The sequence below is a fragment of the Manis pentadactyla genome, chromosome 9 (assembly GCF_030020395.1).
Source record: "Manis pentadactyla isolate mManPen7 chromosome 9, mManPen7.hap1, whole genome shotgun sequence".
Taxonomy (NCBI): Eukaryota; Metazoa; Chordata; class Mammalia; order Pholidota; family Manidae; genus Manis; species Manis pentadactyla.
Genome location: NC_080027.1, coordinates 66,031,416 through 66,037,415, shown reverse-complemented (window position 1 = coordinate 66,037,415; position 6,000 = coordinate 66,031,416).

The window sequence follows — 6,000 nt, the reverse complement described above, 5'->3', positions numbered from 1 at the left end:
ATTTTCTTTTGTCCCAATGTCTTTATGTGGATTTGGTGTTAGGTGATGCTGGCCTTATAGACTGCATTAGGAAGCATTCCCTTTCCTCTCCCTTCTGAGAAAGAGTACAGGGAAATATTATAATTTTCTCCTTAAATGTTTGATGGAATTTACCAATGAACCCATCTAGGAATGGTGGGTTTTCTGTTTTGGAAGGTTATTCATTTCTGATTCAATTTCTTTAATAGATAAAGGCCTAGTAGGATTGTCTATTCCTGTACGATTTTTGAAAGATTGTGCCTTTCAAGGATTTGGTCCATTTCATGTAGGTTATTAAATTTGTAGGCATGGAATTCATACTATTTGTTATCTTTTCTGTGACCGTGGGATCTGTAGTGAGGTCCTCTCTTTCATATTTGATACTAGTAACTCGTGTTGTCTTCTTTTATTAGTCTGGCTACAGGCTTATCAATTTTATTGATCTTTTTCAAGAACCAGCTTTTGCTTTCATTCATTTTCTCTTTAATGTCCTGTTTAATACTCTACTGATTTTTACTCTAATTCTTATTTCTTTTCTTCTGCTTACTTTGGACTTAATTTGTTCTTCTAATTTTCTAATAGGGAAACTTAGATGATTGGTTTTAGATCATTCTTCTTTTCTAATATATACATTCAATGTTATACATTTACTTTAAGCACTGTTTTTGCTGTATTTGCTGTATCCCACATATTTTTATAAGTTGCTATTTCATTTTCATTTAGTCCAAAATATTTTAAAATTTCTCTTGAGGCTTGTTATTTGACCCATATGTTATTTAGAATTGTATTAGTTAATCTCCACTTAGTTTTGGATTTTCCAATTATTGTTCTCTTTTTAATTTCTAGTTAATTCTGTTCTCTGAGAACAGCCATTGTTAGATTTCTATTCTTTTGAGTTTGTTAAGATATGTTTTTTGGCCAGAATGTAGTCTATTTTGGTGAATATTCCATGTACACTTGAGAAGAATGTATATTCTGCTGCTGTTCAATGAAGTAGTGTATAGATGTCAATCATATCCAGTTGTTTGATAGTGTTGTTGAGTTCACCTATGTTCTCACTGATTTTAAGCCCAATAGATTTGTCCATTTATGACAAAAGGGTGTAAAATTATTCAACCATGCTAGTGGATTCATCTATTTCTCCTTGCATTTCTATCAAATTTTACCTATTTTTTTAATGTTCTTTTGTTAAGCACTTACATGATAAGAATTGTTATGCCCTCTTGGAAAATTAACTCCTTTATCATTATGTAGTATCATTTTTTATTTCTAATTACTTTCCTTGCTTTGAAGTCCACTCTGTCTGAAATGGAGCTATTCCTCATTAGTGTTAGCACAGGATAGTTTTTCCATCCATTTATTTTTAATCTATATGTATCTTTATATTTAAAGTGTAGAAAACAAATAGCTGGGTCTTGTCTTTCAATCAGCTTGGGCATTCTCTCTTTAAATTGGCACATTTAGATTACCGATATTCAAAGTGGTTATTAACATAGTTAGATAAATATGTACCATATTTATTACTGTTTTCAACTTTTTGCCCTGTTCTTGATCCTATTTTTGGCTTCTACATTTTTATTCTTTTTGTGGCTTTAAGTGAGAATTTTGATTTCATTTTCTATCTTGTCTTTTCATATCAGTTACGCTTTTGCTTTCTTCACTTTACTTTAGTGATTGCCTTACAATTTGAAATATACATTTACAAATAACCCAACTGTGCTTTCAAATAATACTATACTGCTTCACAGGTAATGTGAGTACCTTATAATAACAAAATAATCCTCTCATTCCTTACATCATTGTTATCATTTATTTCATTTACATATAAGCATACATAAACATACACATACATACATACTTGGCTGATATTATATTGGACAAAGTTATCTGTTAGATAAATTACAGATAAGAGAAGTTTTTCTTTTACCTTCACTTATTCCTTCTTTAACTCTTCATTACATAGATCTGTGTTTCTGATCTATATTATTTTCCTTCTCTCTAACTTCTTTTAACACTTTTTGTAAGGCAGGTCTACTGGCCACAAATATCTCTCAAATTTTGTTTTTCTGAAAATGATTTTATTTCTCCTTCACTTTTGATTTCAGATTGGCAGTTTTTTTCTCTCAACTCTTTAAATATTTCACTCCACTTTCTTCTTTCAGGCATGGCTTCTGAGAACTTTGATATAATTCTTATCTCTGTTCCTCTATAAGTAAGGTAGTTTTTTCCTCTGGTTTCTCTTGGGAATTTTCTTGATCTTTGTTTTCCTATAGTTTGAAAAGGAAATGTGTTCTGGGCTGTATCATGCTTGGTGTTCTCTGAGCTTCCTGGATCTGTGCTTTGGTGTCTGACATTAATTTGGGAAAACTCTCACTTTTGTTTCAAATATTAATTCTGTTAACTTTCTCTCTCTTTTTCTAGTATTCCCATTATGCATTACACCTTTTGTAGTTGTCCCACAGTCCTTTAAAGTTCTGGTTTTTTCCTTCACACTTTGTTCTGTTTGCTTTTCAGTCTTCCAGTATTCTATTAGTATATCCTCTAATTCAGAGATTCTTCTCTCAGTCATGTCCAGTCTATTAATAAGTCCAGCAAAGGTATTCTTCATTTCTGACACAGTATTTTTCATGTTTAACTTTTGATTCTTTATTAGGACTTCTATCCCTCTTTATATTGACCATTTCTCCATGTATACTTTAGTTTATCAATTACAGCCTTTGGCATATTAACCACAGCTGTTTTAAATCCTCAGTTTGATAACTCCAATATCCCTGCCTATCTGGTTCTGATACTTGTTCTGTTTCTTCAAATTATGTTTTTTGCTTTTTAGCATAATTAGTTTTTCTAAATAGCTGGTCAGGAGGTACCACATAAAAATAACTGCTATAAATAGGACTTTAGTAATGTAGTGGAAAGGTATGGGGGATGTGGAAGTTTCTATAGCCTGTGATTATGTAGCAGTCTTCTAGTGAGGCTATGCCTCTGGACCTTGAACTTCATAAGCATTTCTCAGAGGTATCCTCTTCCCATTCCTCTCAGATGCCATAGGAGCTAAGAAAGAGCTGCAGTTGACCTTCTCTCCAGTCAGCAAGGCTCTGATAACACCCCAGAAGCTTAGGCTCTGGTCAAACAGTTTGTCCTGAATACAGGCCATGTTAAGAAGAAGAAAGTGCTCTGGCATATTTCAGAACTGTTCCATTTTCTGTGTTACTTATTGTGAGAATCTGGTCAAGCTCTTGGAGGTAAACTTAAAAGCATGTTATATATCTGTCTCGCCAATGGCTTTCAGCCCCAGACAAATTTACTGTGGATTCAGTGAGACTGAGGAATGACAATGGAATGTTCTTGGAGTAAAAGGGTTTATTACCCAGCTTTGTTCTCCCAGTGATAGGTCAGGCAGTAGAATTACATCTGCAACCAACATTATGCCAGTCTGCAATCCTCCTTCATCTCTGCTTTCACACAGAGCACTGGGTGGAGTTCTTTATTATATAGTGACTCAATCAATAATAGCTTATTGCCTGGGGTGTGGGAGCATTAGCCTGGCAGTAAGCCAATTACCTCACCAAGTAGTTTTGGTTCAGGCGGGGATCCTGGCCACAGGAACCTCGATTTCCCCCAAAACATCTATGACTTTTAGTTTTTAACCCTCAGACTTGTCCACAGTGAGCCTAGAGCAGTTTGTCAATTACATTTCAGGTTTTCCACCTTGGCATTGGTTCCCACAGTTGTTTCCACTTGTGACTCTTTGCGCTAGTGTGTTGTGATTCCTTGCATTCACCTGCCTTGTCTCTCCAACCATGGGGGCAATGGTTTGCCCTGTGTCTTCCCCTCTTATTGATCCAAGGAGAGCTTTTAATTTGGCAATCTGTACAGCTTTTTACTTGTTGTTCAGAGAGAGTGCCAATTTTCTAAGCTCCTCACATCAGAACCAGAAACCTGAAGTCAGAAAAACACTCGCAAATTATCCTTTTTTTTCCTGTTCATAAATATTTCCAGTAAATGATCAGAATTTTGAGAATAAGAACCATAATTAGAGCCTTCCGAATACCTAGTAGTATGCTTTCCAATGATGTGTGACAAGTACTAATACTTATCCTCAAAACAAAATTGTCTTTTGTTAGAAGAGCTGCTTAGGAAACCTCACATTTTACAATCTTTATAAGAAATAAAAGAACCTTTAATAGAATTAGATACTGTTTCACCTGAGGGAGACTGCCCCCAGGCAAGTTCACTCTGGACTCAGTGAGACTGAATAACAACAATGGAACGCTAAGGATAAAAGGGCTTATACCAAGTTTTATTCTCACAGTAGCAGGTTGAGTGCTGGAATCATGTCTGCTTCTAGGGGCAGTCCACATGCAGCAAGCCTGTCTGACTGACTCCGGGCCTCTCTAACTCCACAGTCCCAGAGCACTGGGCAGAGCTCTTTATATTTAGTTAATAATGACTCACTGCCAACATGTGCCAGTGAGCACTGCAAGTGTGTAGTGGGAAAGTGTATCAGGGTCAGTTGAGGATCTTGGCCATAGGAACTTCCATTTTCACTACAGCTACTACAGTCACTAGAGATGTCTTAAAAATAAGACAGACATGCTATTTATTCCCATTGACCTTGCCTTGTCAAGTTGTCTAACACAGGATCAAAATATAAAATAATTTGGGCAAAGCATGGTAGAATGTGGGGAGGAGGGTGCTAAATATATAAACATAGGCAATATGTATATACACACCCACACATGTTTTCAGATTTTCTTGCCAAGATCCTTGGTTTTCTCACTTTCATAACCCCATTAGCTATCACTTCATTCTGATAGTTTCCTTCATATAATCCATTATTGATTTTAAATTTAGTGTAGTCATATATCAATGCACACTTTATACATAGTAGTTAGCATAGTTCCCAACACAGAGAAGGCATTCAAGAGATCATGTTTAATACATGAAATTAGCTAATACAATAGGAAAACTTTCCCTAGCAGGGAAAGAAAAAGAATAAGCAATTAAATTAAAAATAAAGGAACATTGATAAAATGGATCTTTCTATGAGTAATTTGCAATGATCTCTGGTGATTCTTCACTTCCCTATCACCTATGAAATAAGTGATGGTACTGAATGCTGTGTCAGGAGTGAAACCAGCCAGTTTGCCTTGAAAAATTTAACCACGATCCTTCTTTTGCATATTATAGTGTAGCATTAGGAAGAGAGCCAATGAGACAGGGTTTAGAGTGTCTTGGTCTGGACCCAAAGATTATTTGTCTTTGAAATATATACTTTAAATGTTCAGGTCGGGGAGGAAACAATGATGGGTATTATCTGTTGGCCCAAGGACCACAACTTCTCTATAGTCATATACTGTCTCCACTTAGGACAATGCATATGCAAACATTGGGTCTATAGAGGTTAAAGATGCAGGGTGACTTAACTATCTTATCTTAATAAAGTATATTTCTTAAAAATAGAACTCCTGTGCTAAAACAAATGGATCTTGCACTTACATTAATGTTTTGAGCTATTCTTTTTAGCAGATGCCCATAGGTTAGGCAAAATTTCCAATTTTGGATAGTGTGAACATTGATGTAATTGTCTGATCACACAGGGCTGCTGATATTGCCAAGATCACCCCAAGGCCATAGAACCAGCATGACACATGTCCTCTCACCTCTGACTTTGGCTCCACTCCTGGACTACACTATAGATCTCAAAACTCCTCATTCACACAGACTCCCCACCAGTCCTCCACTCTCATCTCACTGTCCTCCCCAAACAGCCTCATAATATCTTTTTATTATACCCTACCCTGTCCTGGCCAAGTCAACTCTCTTCCCTGCCCAACACACATCATGCCCCAGTAATTAAATGGAACCAGTTATGGACACTATACAGGCTTGGCTTTGACTCAATACCATGAGCAGGCCAAGACAATCTTAACACAATTCAATGTATTGTTTCCATTTTTTACAACTTGACCCGTTATGTTT